This window comes from Toxorhynchites rutilus, chromosome 3 (assembly GCF_029784135.1).
Source record: "Toxorhynchites rutilus septentrionalis strain SRP chromosome 3, ASM2978413v1, whole genome shotgun sequence".
In the NCBI taxonomy this organism is placed as follows: domain Eukaryota; kingdom Metazoa; phylum Arthropoda; class Insecta; order Diptera; family Culicidae; genus Toxorhynchites; species Toxorhynchites rutilus.
Window position 1 is genome coordinate 38,569,519 of NC_073746.1, and position 17,288 is coordinate 38,586,806.

The window sequence follows — 17,288 nt, forward strand, 5'->3', positions numbered from 1 at the left end:
CTCTTCTATGTCATCAACATCATATGCTGAAGGGTAGTTATTTTGTTGTTGAGGAACTGAAAACCTGCAGGTTTGGTTTACGATGTTTGCGATGTACGCCAACATTGTCGTATAGCTGCACCATTGTCTTCGAGCACGCACAAAGGCTTGCAGCCATCTGATGATCCAAGGAGGAAGTGGTTTGGCGTTAGGGCTGGACCAGAATCGTCGTCGATCGGAACGTGAGTGAGTGGACGAGAATTCACTACATTTTCAATTTCGCACAACACATTTCGCAGCACTTCGTCCGTCAGTCTTTGCGTTGATAAAACAGCTGTCATATTCCTCTTTACTGTGCCGATCAATCTCTCCCAGCAGCCACCCATGTGAGGAGATAGAGGTTGGAGGTAGACCCATTTAGTTTGCGATGAAATGAATTCCTTCATCATATCTTCCATGTTGACCGAAGCCTCTGCCTGTTGTACTTCACGACACGCTCCAATAAAGTTGGTGCCGCGATCACTGTAGATGGTTCGGGGAGTACCCCGACGAGAGATAAAGTTGCGCAGCGCGATGATGCACGAATTAGTACTTAGAGAATGGACGATCTCAATATGGATGGCTCGTATTGTCATACATGTTACGAGCATTCCTCATCGCTTCTCTGATCGCCTGCCTATTACAACCGTAAGAGGGCCAAAGTAGTCCACGCCTACATGTGTGAATGGACGAACAAATGCGTCCAGCCTGGTATGTGGAAGATCTGCCATGATAGGAGGCTGCGGAATTACCCGGTCATTTTTACATAGTTGACAACTGTTGCGTACCCGTATGTAGGTACTGCGAAGTCGAGGAATAGAGTAACGTTGACGTATCTCGTTTATTACGGTCTCGTGATTTTGATGGTGGTATTTTTGGTGATAATGTGCAATTACGAGAGTGGTGACGTGGTGGTCACGGGGTAAAATAATCGGATTCTTGGCATCTTCGGTCGCGAATTCACAGGCAGAAATACGACCTCGCATCCGCATGATTCCGTGATTGTCGATCCAAGGAGTGAGCTTATACAAGGCACTAGTTTTCGAAAGAGTGGCACTGCCAGGCTTCTTCTGAAGAATGATGAATTCGTCAGGGTAGGCATCTTCTTGAGCTTGCCGGATCAAATGAGATTCAGAGACTGTTAATTCTTCCATTGTCAATGGGCCATTCGTAACTGCCTGCTTCTTCATCCTCTTAATGATGTTGTTGGAAAACCGAAAAACGTATGCAATCGTGTTCACCATCTTTCTCCAGCTGCTGAAATCACTGACGCAGAGAAGCGGCTCAGTTTTCTGGACATGCATCAACAAATACGGACGAAGTTCAGTTTCTGTTGTCCTAGCCATAGTTGGTTGTTGCGGCCAATACTGGTCAGTGCACATTAGGAAATGTGGTCCTGTGTACCAACGAGCTCCCGAAGACATGTCTGGTAGTTTCACCCACTTTGTGCCATCGTCTGCAACATTTTGCTTGGTAGGAACCCAACGCCAATCTGCTGGTTCTGTGGAATCCAAAATCTCGCTAACTCGATGTGCTACAAATGGTGTAAATCGCCGATGATCCGAATTGACCCAGCAGATCACATCTCGTGAGTCTGACCAAAAGATTCTCCGAGTTATTTTTACAGATAAGGACTCTGTAACTGTAGAGGCCAATCGCACACCCAACACTGCTGCTTGAAGTTCCAGTCTAGGAATTGAGTGGAATTTTAACGGAGCAACCCTGGTTTTGGCAGCAACTAACGTGCACTCGATGGTATCGCCATGGGAGTAACGGAGATAGCAAGCTGCAGCCATTCCATCCTCACTCGCGTCTACAAACGTATGGAGCTGCACGTCGGAACAATCTGCTGGAATTCGACTGTGATAGCAACGAGGAATCTTGAGCGTTTCGATTTGTGGGAGAATCTGAAGCCACGTTTGCCACTTGGAGAAGAGTACTTCATTGATTTCATCATCCCAATCAGCTCCGGACCGCCAGACTTCCTGCATGAGGACCTTGAGGTACATCAAGAATTGTGCAATTAACCCCAACGGGTCGAACATCGACATAAGAATTCGTAGCATTTCCCGTTTTGTCGGGCGTCGTTGACCCTCCTAGAGGGAGCGTTCGTATCGGTTCCATCCAACTTTATAAGTGAAGACATCAGAAGTGGTACACCACCACATCCCCAACACTTTCTCCGTGGCCAATTCCGGAGCGAGGTCAAGGTTCTTCTCCTTAGTATTGTTCTCATTCAGAGCTCTCAGGACCCGTTGAGAATTACTAATCCAGTTTCTCATCTCAAAACCGCCTTGCGCGTGTATGAACGTAACCTGTTGTGCCAGTTGTATTGCCTCTTCTTCCGTATCGACGCTGACTAACATGTCATCCACGTAATGACGCTTTTGAATAACGTTTGCTGCTGTTGGATACTGCTCTCTGAACCGCTCTGCATTCATGTTCTTCGCATATTGTGCACTGCTTGGAGAACAGCATGCACCAAAAGTCATAACACGCATCACATAGGTTGACAGCTGACCATCCTCATCTCTCCAAAAAAAGAGTTGACATAGTTGATCTTCGTCCCGTATCAAAACTTGATGGAACATCTCTCGCAGATCACCTGTTAATCCAATTGCACGCTCACGAAACTGGATGAGAATAGAGAATAACGACGCAAGTTGATCAGGCCCCGTCAGAAGAAACGAATTCAGCGACTTTCCGAAAGCAGTGGCTGCAGTATCCCACACGATGCGAATTTTTCCTGGCTTGTTGGGGTTCGTAACTGGGAACACAGGAAGGTACCACATGCGACGGTTCGGGCGAGTAAGTTCCTCCTTGGATAGCTTTCGGATATAACCTTTGTGTAGGTAATCAGCAATTTTCTGCTGCAAGACTCCTGCAAGTGAAGCATCCTTCATCAAACGTTTCTCGAGGCATTGGAACCGACGCATTGCCATGGCTTGACTATCTGGAAGACGGACATCGTCATAGCGCCAGAGTAGTCCGGTCTCGTAATGAGTCCCCGTGAATCTGGTAAGGGATTGAAGAAGAGATTGTGCCCGTTGTTCGTCTCTGGAGAGCAGAGATTTTTCCGATTTAACTACACCTAAACTATCCAAGGAGAAATATGCCTTCATCGCTTGATGTAAGTCTTCATCTGAATGCTTCTCACACGGACAAATGTGGAAAATCGAATGTACTAAATTGGTTGCTTCGTTTTCAATGGCACCTCCACACGCTGTCCAGCCTAGGCGAGTCTTCACTGTAAGCGGTTGACTTGGATCTCCTTCACAACTCTTGAGGACGAGAGTGAGATGTTGGTCCTTCATCCTAATTAGAATTCTTGGTCGTACAGCTTCGTAGGAGGTGATCGGAAGGTTTCGAAGGTGTGGATACAGGCGAGATAATTCTTCCATGTTTAGCGATTGTGGTGGAAGTAATAATTCGTTGACCGTCCGTACTCCACTAAGGCTGAATTTCTTTGATTCGTTTCGTATTCCAGCAATTTCAAGGTTTACAACTCGTGAGGTTTCTTCTTGACGCTGTGTGCCGCCTGTCCAGTGCAAGCAGAGGGGTTTTACTTCCTCTTCAAGTTTCAGCTCATCCGCCAGATCACTGTCCATTAATGTCAAACTTGATCCGTTATCCAGGAAGGCGAAGGTACATATCGTGCCATGTTTGCCATGTAGCCGTACTGGCAAGTAGCAAAATAGCGTTCTGCTCGACTTTACTCGATGAGTATGGCATCCCTGATGGGTTGAACCCAGACTTGATTGAGGAATTTTGGAGTGATTACTTGAACTAGTCGCTTCTACGGTTTCAGCATTCGGTGGTTTTTTTTCTCGTCGTTATGTAATAACTCATGGTGTTTAAACTGACAACCGTTTTTACCACACAATCTTGCTTGGCATCCCCCATAGTGTCGTCGCAGGCATCTACGACACAGTCCGTATTCTCTCACAATCGCCCATCGTGAGTCACGCGACATTTCTAGAAATCGTTTACATTTACAGATGGACTTGCAAATCCCTTTACATATCGTGCAGCTTCCGATGGTTGTTTTCACAGAATATGATTTTTGGGAAGTTGTTTCCGGAGGGACGTTCTCGGAGTGAGAGTTGACGAAAGTGTTGCCTTTTTTAATCCCACGAGTTTCACTACGCGCTGTTTTTATGTCTCCGATAACATTCGGAATGGTTATAGCGCTAGCAGCCTCTGCGAGGGAATATAGCCAGTGGCTAAAGGATACTAAGTTGACTGCCGGCAGCGTTTGCCTGTACTTGGCCCAATTTAGTTTTATGGACGAAGGCAATTTGCTAACCAATTGATGCATCAACGATACGTTGTAGAGGTGCTCCTCTAATCCGCAGGCGTCCACTGTGGCGCAGAAATTATCCACGCTGACAGCGAAATCTACAAGAGTCTCCAGCTTGTCTTCTCTCAACGCTGGCAGTGAGTTGATCTTCGCGATTAGTGTATGTACGATGGCTTCCGGCTGTCCAAATAACATTTTTAAAGTCGCCATTACAGCCACATTTGCCGGATGCAACTTTTGACCGCTTCGTATGCTCGCCCTTTCAGACTTTTTTGTAATCGGATGATGTTTTCGGCATCCGAAAATCCACAAATCGCTGTCGTGTTGTTGAAGGATGACAAAAATAGTGGCCACTCCTCTGGATTACCGAAAAACGTGGGTAGCTCCTTAGAGATTGCTTGACGCGCTGCCAGCTGTTTTCGGGTTAGCGGGCACTCTTCTATGTCATCAACATCATATGCTGAAGGGTAGTTATTTTGTTGTTGAGGAACTGGAACAAAAGCCTGACGCGGTACCTCGCACGTGTTTTGCGGTAACGGAACGCAGTTGTTTCGTTGTGTGTTGACTTGTAAACGGTTGCAGGTCATGCGGCCGCGAGGAGGCGGATTCCCTGGTTGGTTTTCGTTTTGGATTACCGTTTCATTCATCCATTCCTCTACGCGACTTATGGAACCACCAGCATTCGAGCCATCTTCACTCGCCATTTCCTCTAGTATCTTGTACTTCTTCTCCAGGAATTCTTTATCCTTGGCTGATTCATCTGCAACTCGTCGACGTTCTAATTCACGTTCCTCCTCTAGTTTTTGCAGCTTCAGATAGAGGAGTGTATTGGTCGATCGCTTTGAGAATCCAGACGCATTCGATGCAGGTTTTCTTGGCAACGACTCTTTTGTATATGAACTCGGATGACTCGATACAAGATTTGCTGAGTGTTTCGGTGGAAGTGATCTGGTGTTCTTTTGTTGAACTAGGGATGATGATAAAGTTCCAGGAAGGGTTGCTAGTTGCTTTTGACCTTGACTACCAAGCTGCTCATGAGGTTTGATGGTATTTGAATTCGTTTCCTGGACACCGGTTGCAGTTTCGCATTTGGCACAACTCCAGGGATGTTTCTCAGTTACCTGTGTTAACCCAACACATTGGTAGTGATGCCATATTTGGCATACATCACAGCACACCATCTGGCTTGTGTTTTCTCCACGACATATCGGACACGACCGCCTAGGAACGGATACTTCTGAATGTTCCTTAACCACTTTTTGCGCTCCACCTTGACCACCAGTTTCCTTCTTCGCTACATCATTGTTGATTCTCGAACGTAAACCGTAAGCCATGATTTGGTTGATAGTGTATTCCGTATGTAAACGAAAATAATAATTTGTTGGAGATTGCCAACTGATTAGGATCAGGAATTTCCAAAATAATAATAACGCAGCAAACCGACGACTGGGGTTTATAATTGGGCGATATATTATTATTTTCCTGTAAATTACAGAGTATTAGTTTACAATACCTTAATTATAGAAGAGCCTTCACGAAACTAAATACATTTTAAAAAGACTTACGTTTAGTCCTTCCCTGTGTGCTACCTAATCCTGTCTATCAATCATATTAAGAGCTTCTTGTAGATCAATTGTACAATGTACCAGCGTTTCTTGTAGCTATTTAGGTAAAGTTAGGTTAACATTAGTGGTAAGTCTTAGATTTACATTTATTGTAGAAATTGTAATAAATATTAATTTACCATACTTGAATTCATATAACGTAGGCTCCAAACTAATTTTCATAGTATTTGATACAATTCAGTAATTTTAATTTAAATTTCAACCTCAACTGGCGATGTGCACTTGCTCTTGCTTGTGCCTTTTTCTATGAACTATTCTTTTTTTTTCTCAAGGATTACTATTCAGTGTTTTTTTCGCGGTGTTGTTTGTTGTATATGGAAACCGTGTTGAAACCATAGGAACCATGCTGGTCGGAGCTGGGTTGCTGTGTGCTGGCTCAAAGTGGACTACAGTAGCGGCGCGTTGGCGCCAATTCGCCGACAGTTGCTGAGTATAAAAGCTGTATGAAAAATTACGTCGTAAAATGAACGCAAAATTCGGGAAATATTCTGGAGGGAGGGTACTGTCCCTCAGAAAAGGTGAACTGAATTTGCTTCTTTCAATACACAAGTGCAGAACTCTGTTTTGAGCAAGTATCATAAAAATTTGGATAGCACTCGTTTCGCTACGTCCTTCTCAAATAATTTGGAAAATCCTCCATATATTAAGGTGATTTCATCAAGTTATCAACATCCTACATGTACTGTAGATCAAAAAGTATCAGCAGTTCACCAAGTTAAATTTACTCTCACGTAGACCTGGATCTAGAACACACAGGGTTCAACTCTAATCTGACGTAGCTTAGAAGTTGAATACATATTTCAGGGAAGAAGTTCAATAATATGGAAAGAAAATTCGACATAACCATTTTATGGATAAATATGGGAGGAAATCTTAAACATTCTTGAAAATGCAGAACAGATTTAATTTATTTTGTTAAATATTTGTTTAACACGTCCACGTGGACATTATCTGTACCCCCACCCTCTTCACCATGGACAAGTGGCAATTAGTCGATCCATATCTTTGTTTCTACCACGATAAATACAATGCGGTACCGCGACTTATGAGAATGGCTTTTCAGCCATCTTGGATTTTGTGTGTAAACAATCAGCAATATTTTGCAATATTTTTTTTTGCTTTTTGTGTGTGCAAGTTTTGATGGCAAGAAGAGCATTGAAAAGTTGAAAAATAATTCTTTTACGGTTAAAGCTAGGTTTTGTAATATACTCTATATTATTTTATATTTCAGCTCAAGAGAACAAATCGATTCTCGGTGTCGGTTGGCGATGGAAATATTTTCCTCGCGTTTTGCAGTTAGAGACGTCGGATAATCGTTCGATTAATCCAAATAATCGAAAATCTGCAATTTTAGTCGAGTAATTTTGTATCGTATAATGAAAAATCAAAGTATGAATACATCGAATAATTATCAATATGAATAATATATAATAATATAATAATAAGAGTATGCTAAACCAACTACGGATGAAGCATAAAAATGATTCCCTGGTATTGGAGGAAACTGGGAAGAAGAATTTAGGGCCTGCAGGAGTAAAATGTGGACTTGAAGAAGGTGGTCTCAGCTCCAGTTCTAAAATAGTAGTATTCAAATTCAGAGTGCCAAGGAAAATATACTATACTAAAGGTCAATGATTCCATAAATATACTTCTTTTGAACTAGTAGTTATAGGGACCACGCAGAAATATTAAAACAAATCAGCTATTTCAACTACATTCGAAGAACAGGTAATTTTGAACAGAAAAAAATTTATATTGGTGCAATAAAAATATTGTGCAACATTTTCATGGTGTGCTCTTTTTTCAATCGTCCTCAAAAATCATGAAATAGTAAATTTATCAATATACTGAAATACCATTGCATTCAAAAACCATCATTTTGCACCATATTTATTTCAAAATTATATTTAATGTAACTTTTAAAATTATGACATCATATTTTTTTATTATAAATGTCTGTTCTTTTTGATCGCAAGAAATAAATATTCGCTCGATTAATCAATAATGAAAGACAATTATTCGAGTGAATCGAATATTTAAAAATGACCCCACGATTAATCGACAATCAAATAAACGAAAAATTTAGACATCTCTATTTGCATTCAAATCCCTTTCCACAGTCTTCTGTATATTCATACCGTTTCCCCTCGCGCACTTATTGACGACATGGTCACACTTTTAGTATATATACACTAGGGTGCCAATGAAAATGGTCATCTCGGGTTTCAAAAAGTTACCCCATAAAAAATGTTCACCACCTCGAAAAAACACCAAATTTCATGTTTACCACCTCGAAAAAACGCCCTATGGCAAATTTCAGCTCAATCGGACTTATGGGAGAGTGGCGCAAAGCGGTCAAAGTTTGCGTTTTTTGAAAATCGAAAAATCACCCAAGGGGGGAGTAAAGGAAATCGGGGTTTTCGAAAAAAAAAATTTTGATGCCAAGTGTCGTTTCGCATACCGAAAAAAAACCCAGTCCCAGAGTGCCAATTTTTGACAAAAAAAAATTTCGAGATGACTCCAGAACTCGACGTTTCATTCCATTTTAAGACATTTGACATCGAAAATTTTTTTTCGCCCCCTTGGGTGATTTTTCGATTTTCAAAAAACTCAAACTTTGACCGCTTTGCGCCACTCTCCCTTAAGTCCGATTGGCTAAAATTTGCCATAGGGTGTTTTTTCGAGGTGGTAAACATTTTGTATAGGGTAACTTTTTTAAATTTTAGGGTCAATTTTTTCCCATACATTCATTGGCACACTAATATACACACACCTTGGTTTCTACTTGCCATGTTATAAGCCTTTCAACTTACCCCAGTCGTTGAAAAGCAAGTGGTAAGTGAAAATAATCAAAAACCTGAATGGTCAATATGTCCTTCATAGATTTATCAACTGAAATCCACCCAGTCAACATCCAGCAACTACCTGATGTGTTGTTAGAAATTATAAATTACTGAAAACTGTTTTTGGGACGGATTGGGTTGGCTTCAAAAAGTTAGAATTCATACCTAAAACAACAATGCCACCGAGTGCGTTAAGACGCTTCAATCTTTCGGTTATGACAGTCGGATCGTGTATTTACCCAGATTCCTATATTTTCGAGCGGTTATTAGCACAGTGTCGACCGAGTGACGAGTGCTACAAAAGTGCCGGAATTTTACCCCGCTTTGCCACCCACAGACAGCACTGCCCTAAGCTTCTGCTATAATCACAATAAAACTACACGAATTGAGCGAATCGCTATCACAGCAGCCTTTTTTTTCCTCATTGAACTGTCAAAACACAACACAACAGTTTTTGGAAAGAGAAACGATTTTTGTAAGTATTAAAAATTGCTTTTATTTTCAGTTTAAAGCGCACCCTTAATTCGTTTCAGATTGGCTTGACCGAACTCCCGAACTGCAGAGTAGACAGATAGGACAGGTGAGTAAGTTTATTTCACTGTTCTATCTGTTGTATTGGTCGGCAGAGACATAAAGGCAGTTGAATTATTAAAATAATTGTGCCGGATATTTTTCCCGTATCCAGGGATGTGACCGGAATAAATATTTGTTATCTGATAACGAATATTTATTCCGGTAATATAATAAAAATAATATCGTTTCTATAGGCTATAATATTTTATATACATGTATACTATTTATTATTTTTATTTCAGGTTAATTTCACATTGCCTTTTATTGCTCCAACTTCAACAGGCATCATAGTAAATACAGGTGAGTACAATGATTTATTTTTGTTGCATAGTTTTCATGTTTTTTGTTATGAATGGAATCGACCTAATAGTAAAAACGGTTCCTTGTTTCTGGTTTTTTCTAGACCAAGGAATCGTTTTTGTTATCGTTCCTATTATCTCTAACGTATAATATACTTTCGTATTAATTATTTTATTTATTTTCAGGTTAATCCCGCATTGCCTTCCACCGCTCCACCGACAGCAGGCATCCACATCAATATTATTATATACTACACATACTTTTAACATTAATATATATTTAGATGTACATTATAAAACTAAGTGAATAACCGATAAGTTGATGATTGTATTTCAAGTTGCAATTGTATTTAAGTGTAAATTGCTTTCTCTAGAAATAAAATACATATTTTTTATCAACAGTATTTCTTTCATTACATTTTATTTTCATTTCCTTGAAAAGAAACAGAGCCATAATAAGGGTCGAGCAGTTTTGCGTGTGGTCGACGCGGTGCCAGATTGGCCCAATGTTGGCTCATAATTGGTTGTCAAATACGAAGGGTAGGTCGACAGAATCATTGCAAAATGGCACGATATCGGTACCGTTGTCGACACCATTTGTTGGGACCAATTTTGCACAACAAAGTAGACTGGGTAGTAGATCTTTATACTGAAAAAATAATCATGGCGAATGAAAAGTTTAGTAACGGTAACGGTAACGGCTTCCGTTTTAACTTACCCCGCATTTCAACTTGCCCCGGTGTACCTTACTTAGTTTCGTTATCCATTTTTCATAGAAGCACCGAATCAAAATTCGTGAACAGGTTCAGTAGACATTTGAAATCGTTTAGAAAAGTATAAACTGATAATATGTTGAATAAAGTATAAAATTAGTACAGTTCTCTGCAAAGGTTTAAAAACAATTGAAAACATTTACCGACTTTTCCAAGTTGCGTGAAAAATGAATAAAACAATTATTTATCGGTCGGTTACGAGTTCTTTACGCTGTCGGCTTTTTTAAGGGTTGGTTTCTTGAATAAGAAACATGTGCCAATTATAGCGAAACCTCGTGAAGACATTTTTATCGCGTCGCGTGAAATCAAACTCTCCTGGCATCCCTGTGATTCTCCAAGTCACAAACAGATGTTCAGTTCCAAAACATCAACAATTTTGCTCGTCGCTGAACGAAATTATGGAAACTCTATGTAGGACTTGTATGACGCCCTTCGAAACAGATAAGGCAACCATATCGGTTTTCAGTGAAACACTGATGGAAGACACGGTTGCAGGATTGCTCACGAAATTTTGTTGTGTGGAGGAGGTAAAAAAGTGATGAATTATTTCTATCTCACGGTCAAACCTCTCTTGCTCTAGATTACAGAAAATGATCATCTACCGAAAGAGATCTGCACGCTCTGTTTGGACGATCTTTTAGCCGCCATCAACTTTCGGCGGAAATGTGAATTATCCGAACAAAAGCTACGTAAGCTTCTCAATGAACAGGTCATTGAAACGATTTCTTTTGAACCCATTGAGGACAAAATAACTCTTGACGAAATGGTAGATAACGCATACGACACCAATCAATCTGCATCCCAGGAAGCAACGGACGCTCAATGTTACAACGTGATAGAAATGATGTGCTTCCGATGTTGCATTTGTTCTGCTATTCTACACAGCCAGGAGGAACATCAACAGCATATCGAGTTGGTACACAATATCATTTTCCCTCTGGATACACGGTACTTTCAGGCGCAACTAGTCTGTTTCATATGTCAGCAAACGTTTGAGAATTTAGAGGAATTAGAAGTGCACCAGGGTAAAAGCTTCGTCGAATTGTTTCAGTGCAGCAGTTGTGATGATGTATACGAAACAAACGATACCGCAGCGGAGCACTTCTATCAGACACATGTTTTCGAATCTCCGACGAACGGTACATTAGATGATTCCGCATGTGAACCAACTACGAAAATATCAGTAAGAAAGTTAAACGCAGAACGAAATGCCAAAGAACGCTATTGTTGTGTTACGCATTGCCATGAAGCCTTCCCCGATGAGGACCAGTTAGTAGCACATGCCCAAGCACAACATGAACTCAAATTGAAGCACAATCAGGAAAGGAACGATCCAAATAAACCTTTCGTGTGTAATGTCTGCTATCGCAATTTTGGATCTAACAAAAATCTCAAAGTTCATCAGTTTGTTCGAGCCAATCATGCACAGGGTAAACATTTCCTGTGTACCCATTGTTCGTTCCGCGCGGTTAGTCGTAGCATTCTAACGATCCACGAGCGCTCGAAGCACAGCGGCGAAAGGCCGTATGAATGTAATTTCTGTGATAAACGCTTCTTCAGTGAGCTACATCTTAAGAACCATTTAGTTTGTCATTCTACGGAGCGTCCGTTCACGTGTACATTTTGCGAGAAGGGTTTCAGTCGGAAGCGAAATATGGAAGAACATATCCGATCTTGTCACTCGGAAGAAAAACCATATACATGTGATATTTGCCCGGCTCGATTCAAGGTACCCCAGCATCTGCGCATTCATGCTAGGATACATTCCGGAGAGAAGCCATATAAGTGTTCGTACTGTGATAACAGTTATTACCACATTTCAGACCGAAAACGCCACGAGATGGTACATACCGGGGAAAAACCGTACAAGTGCAACAGCTGTGGCGCAGCCTTCACTAGAAAAAGGACTTTGAAAATTCACGAACGTACGCACTCCGGGGAGCGCCCCTTCTGTTGTGAAGTATGTGGGAAAGGTTTCTGCCAAAATGCCACACTCAAGAAACACATCGAGCGTCACATGCAAGCCGAAGAGGACATGATTTTGGCAGCGGAAATATTGCAGGAAGCAGCGGAACTGGATATCGAAGAAGACCAAGAAATTCAATAAATTAGTGTGTACAGAAAGCAGTAATTTGTTTACGTTGTTTCTTTACATAGTCTATTTTTTTCACCTCAACTGCGTTGTACCAATAAGCGAATTTTTTTTTGATGCCAAATGTCTTAAAATTGCATGAAACGTCGAGATCTAGTGTCTTCTCGAAAAAGTCACAGGAGAGTTGTGTCCGAGACACGACCGCATAGTTGACGTAGGATTCCGTTAGGCTATCTGTTGATTTTGGATATGTTGGAAAAATTACATCCGTAAACTCTTTGATAATGATTTGGTGGCCCTGAAAAGGGACGTTTTGTTTGGTTGTTCGGTTTTGTTTGTTCACTCCACCAATAGAGACGAATGAACTCTCAGAGTTTAAAGTCTCTTTAATTCAATACCTTTCATCCTTCGTTCCACCAGTGTTTACCGAGTGATGATGATAGAAGGATGGTAAACAGTCATTGAATGGTGCGTATCAGATAAAAGATGCCGAAGTGGAATGAGATATGATGAAAACCGCCCTCTGTGATCCTAGACGAGATGCCTCGTGTGTTATGTATGGATGAAATAAAGAAAAAAAAACTCACCAATGTAATATAAGATTATTACCAATACCGTACACAATTATCAATTTTTCTCATTAGTAAAAACTTATTACTATAATATAGAAAAAAAAATATTTGAAATGGAAAAGGTAATTTTCTTTTATAATTTTTACTTTCTGAGTGTTTATTCAACCCAATGCGAATTTTAATTGGACTAACAATAACGCAACATACTATACTATATGTAGAGCATATGGGAAATTACTTTTTCTAATATTTCTTCACTTTTCCAAATTTTTCACCGTATAATCTTTCCTCGGGTGAAAACGAACACAACAAGACATACAGCTTAAAACAAACGAACCGTTCTCGAGCGGGAACACACCTTGGTTTTTATTTATGATGAAATAAATCGTTTCATACATCAAGTCATTTTTAACACAACTGCAACAATTTTACACCTACACTTGTGCTAAATTTTTCACAATACACGATCAGTCATTGATATGAAATTTCACCAAGCAAGCAACATTAAAGTTCCAAATTTAAATTTTATTTGCTAGAATTAATCGTATCACTCACCTTACTTGCAATATAAAAATGCCCCCGACTTGCATATATATGCCATGCCGAGTTCACCCGGGCACCTTGGTTTTGATGTCTCTGTTAGGGAACACCTTTCAGTGGGAACAAAAGCTCCACCTACTTTCATGTATTTGCAATGTCGATTTCCCCCAGGAAGCTTGGTTTTGATGTCTCTGTTAAGGAACACATTTCGGTAGCAACAAAAGTTCTCCCTGCTTTCATGTTTTTCCAATGCCGATTTTCCCCGAGGCACCTTGGTTTTGGTGTCTCTGTTAGGGAACACTTTTCGATGGGAGCAAAAGGTCCCTCTTCTTTTATGTATTTGCAATGCCGATTTCCCCCAGGATGCTTGGTTTTGGGTATGGGCAATGGGTGCTTCATTTAAAATTTTGGGCAAATAAATACACCTTGTAACCCGCGACGCTGGGAAAGCGTGCGAGCCAGTCGCTACCGGGGCTTTTTCGTAGATAAGCGGCTGGCTTAAGCGCCACTCCTGCGAAGAGGAGACCAGCCGCCGTGTTTGCTGTCGTTGCCCGGCTTTGAGACACCCAACACCTGAGGGCGGGTTTGTCCTTTTGTCGCTAAACCCGGTTTGTTCCGCGACTGTTGGCTGCGCTCCAAAGAGAGACCCGCGACATCGTTTGTCCGCGTTCCGAATCTAAAGCAACAGAAATTCACTCCGGTGGTTCTCAATGAACACCGTTTATACTGAAATTATCATCACTGGATCTACTCAATGATGATCTCCCACTCACCTTGAACCAGCTTCAGAATGGGAAGCGGGGGTTGAAGATTTCCGTAACAGAAAGGAGTCCCAACCCAGGACTCGTGTGACCTCACTACACAATTAATCGTATTGACGGGTTTTGGGCTACACCGCAAAGCCAGTAAATATGCAGAACTTTCCTTCCATAAACAAACTTTAAATAAAATTTATTTTATCAAACGAAACTCGATTTAATCAATTACATACATTTTTCCCCATAACAAACTCATGTATATATTCAAACAGCATTCAACTACAGACGATATAATTTTATACAAACATGATTATTTCAACAACCTTAATTTAAACATATACATATTTTCATTTAATTTCCCTCGGGTTTCGAACATCAGACCCTGAGTTTCGGAACTGCGCGTTTCCTATCTACCCTACGTTTGCACCTCGACCAAGCGTTCTTCTATACCGATGGGCATGTGCTCACCATCGGTATCGGATCATCCAGAACACGCTTCAACTTAGTGTGGCTTTTGTTTCGTGTGGCATTCGTTGGTTTTGTGTGGTTTTTCTGTCTCTATTTATTCCCTACATGCGCATGTATTAGTTACGGAAATAAATAGATTTGTACTCACGACCTAGGTTTTACGTGGTTCTGCTTTACCGTCGTTCGCTGCAGACGATGAACGGGACAATGAATCTCGAGTCCGCACACGGACGAGTGATGGCTCCGTGCTGCGTACCCTGTGATGATTTCCTTTCTTGCGCGAGTGCCGTTTTGCGTAAGCGCTCCGCGCGGCCACCAGAATTGACGAGTGTGGCGGCAAAATTCCGGACCTCGTACGTGGGGTCAGTAGCGGTACTCCCTAAACGTTAACAGCAGAAACGAAACACCACACAAATGCCACATATATTACAAACTTAGTCATGCCACATGCCACGTGTTTGATCTTACCTCCAATTTAATTTGCTGGTGCACTGGAGAGTATCTATCCCTTTCAGCGTAACAATGATACACTTATGCTAATCACGCTAATCTAATCACACTAATGAAAATAACGAAAAAAAAAGGAAAAACTTTGAAAAATACTAACTGCGATGCACTAAACTCCGTCTATTACCTTCAATCTTTTACTACGCGGTACACAATTACTGACCGCTTCTACCGTCTTCCACTGACAAAGTCAGAATGGGCGACCACACTTTTCGATCCTCAGATCAGCCAGATATTCATTGGAACCGGAACTACGCAATTGTTAACGATGTTAGCAATTCCGTAGTCGTTCCGAAGTCCCTTCTGTGCTTGGATTTGTCCCGCTTTCAAACGTTCGCGGGCAATTCTCTTTTCATCTCCCGAGCGCAGTTTAAGTCGAGTCGCTGGCCGGTTTTAGGTTTCCAATAACAAGAAAACCCGCCGAAAGACTCTTTCCACTTGGGGGAAAAAAACAGAAAATGAAAAAAAAGTCTACGAGGCATGTGTTGGTGCTCTGCGTCATGGCTAAATTGAGCCGCCGAGTTACACCTGGCACTCAATATGGTCAGCCGCCCAAATCGAAAATGGGAACGGCACTCGCATTGCCATGCATCTCATTCTACACAGAGAAAGACACTCAGAAGCACACACCGCTGTTGATTCTGAGCTGAAGAAAATAGTACGAGGGGTTCTCCAAAGTAATTTGTGGTACATGCTACAACCTCTTTATCTGTTCTGAACAAAATAAGCGTCAATTGATATCAGAGTTCTTCACAATTAATATTTAGTCCACGCAACAATTTATAAATTGAATTTATGTAACATCGGCTATTATCAACTTTTTGAACAAGTCACCCCGCTGTGCCTCCGCGGTTCCTCAGACTTCAATTGGCAACATGCAAGGAAAAAAAATCATAGAACCTTTTTTTGTTCAGAGAATGTTTCCTTTTCAAGGGAAATAGCTATGGATTATTTGATCAGACTTGCAAAATGTGCATGAATTCATAGCCTCTGAGTTCATGTTATTTTTTCATAACGAGCTAAATTTTGCTAGTTAGTTTCTGTGAAAAAAATACTCTACAAGGAAATGTTTTAGGATAAACTATTTTTTCCCGTGCATGAAAAGAAACGAAACGAAAGCAATGAATACTGCGACAAAGGGTTGGTGGTATGTTTATACATGATATTCTTGAATTATAAACATCATGTTTGTCCACACATGTTTTCTTCAAAGCGAAAGTATGATTATGGTTTATCCTCCTCTGGTCATGGTTTGGTCAAAAAAAATGATCATGGTTTGTCCGTTGGGACATCACATAAATCACAATGTGGACAGTGCATTGAACAAACCATGATCAGAATTGAGCTCATCGAGATGTATTATAACATGATTTAGATATATAAATCTGATCCAAATGGTGTGCAAGCATGATGTTTACATTATTTGTAAATGTTATAACCAGAAAAGGTCTGAATACGTTCTAAATAATCATCTGGTGATTGATTAAAAGTAAGTTCAAATGAGGGGCGCTTCGACACCATTAGAAGGTGGACTTTACAAACCGTTAAAACATGTGAATCCTCAAAAATATCTTATTAAACTACTGTAAATCATGAAAAAGACTATTTTCTTTATGTTTGGAAAAATTTGAATACCTGATTTGACACAGGTGCACTGAACTAGAGCATTCAAAAAAGTGGACAAACCATGATCATATTTTCGACTGGACAAACCAACATCATTTACCTTATACAGTTATGATTTTTTCTAGTATTTTTTTATTTAAGTAGCCTCTCGTCCTCTCGTCAATCAATCTGATGATAGAGACCGAGAAGGGGCGAGTAAATTTTGATGTAGATTTTTTATAAGTTAGCATGAGATTCGTAAAATGTTGGTAACTTGCAAAAAAATGATATAAACAGACTAATGGCATGAAATTT

The 17,288-nt window shown here is 40.7% G+C and overlaps 1 long non-coding RNA gene across 1 annotated transcript; it reads right to left on the reverse strand.

Moving 5' to 3' along the window:
• Positions 1-14,638: 14,638 nt before the first annotated feature.
• LOC129780013 (uncharacterized) lies at positions 14,639-16,587 on the reverse strand. Its single transcript, XR_008743812.1, has 3 exons — positions 15,496-16,587; positions 15,330-15,420; positions 14,639-15,240 (listed from the first exon to the last, which is right to left on the reverse strand). It is a non-coding gene; the product is annotated as an uncharacterized LOC129780013 (long non-coding RNA).
• Positions 16,588-17,288: the final 701 nt, after the last annotated feature.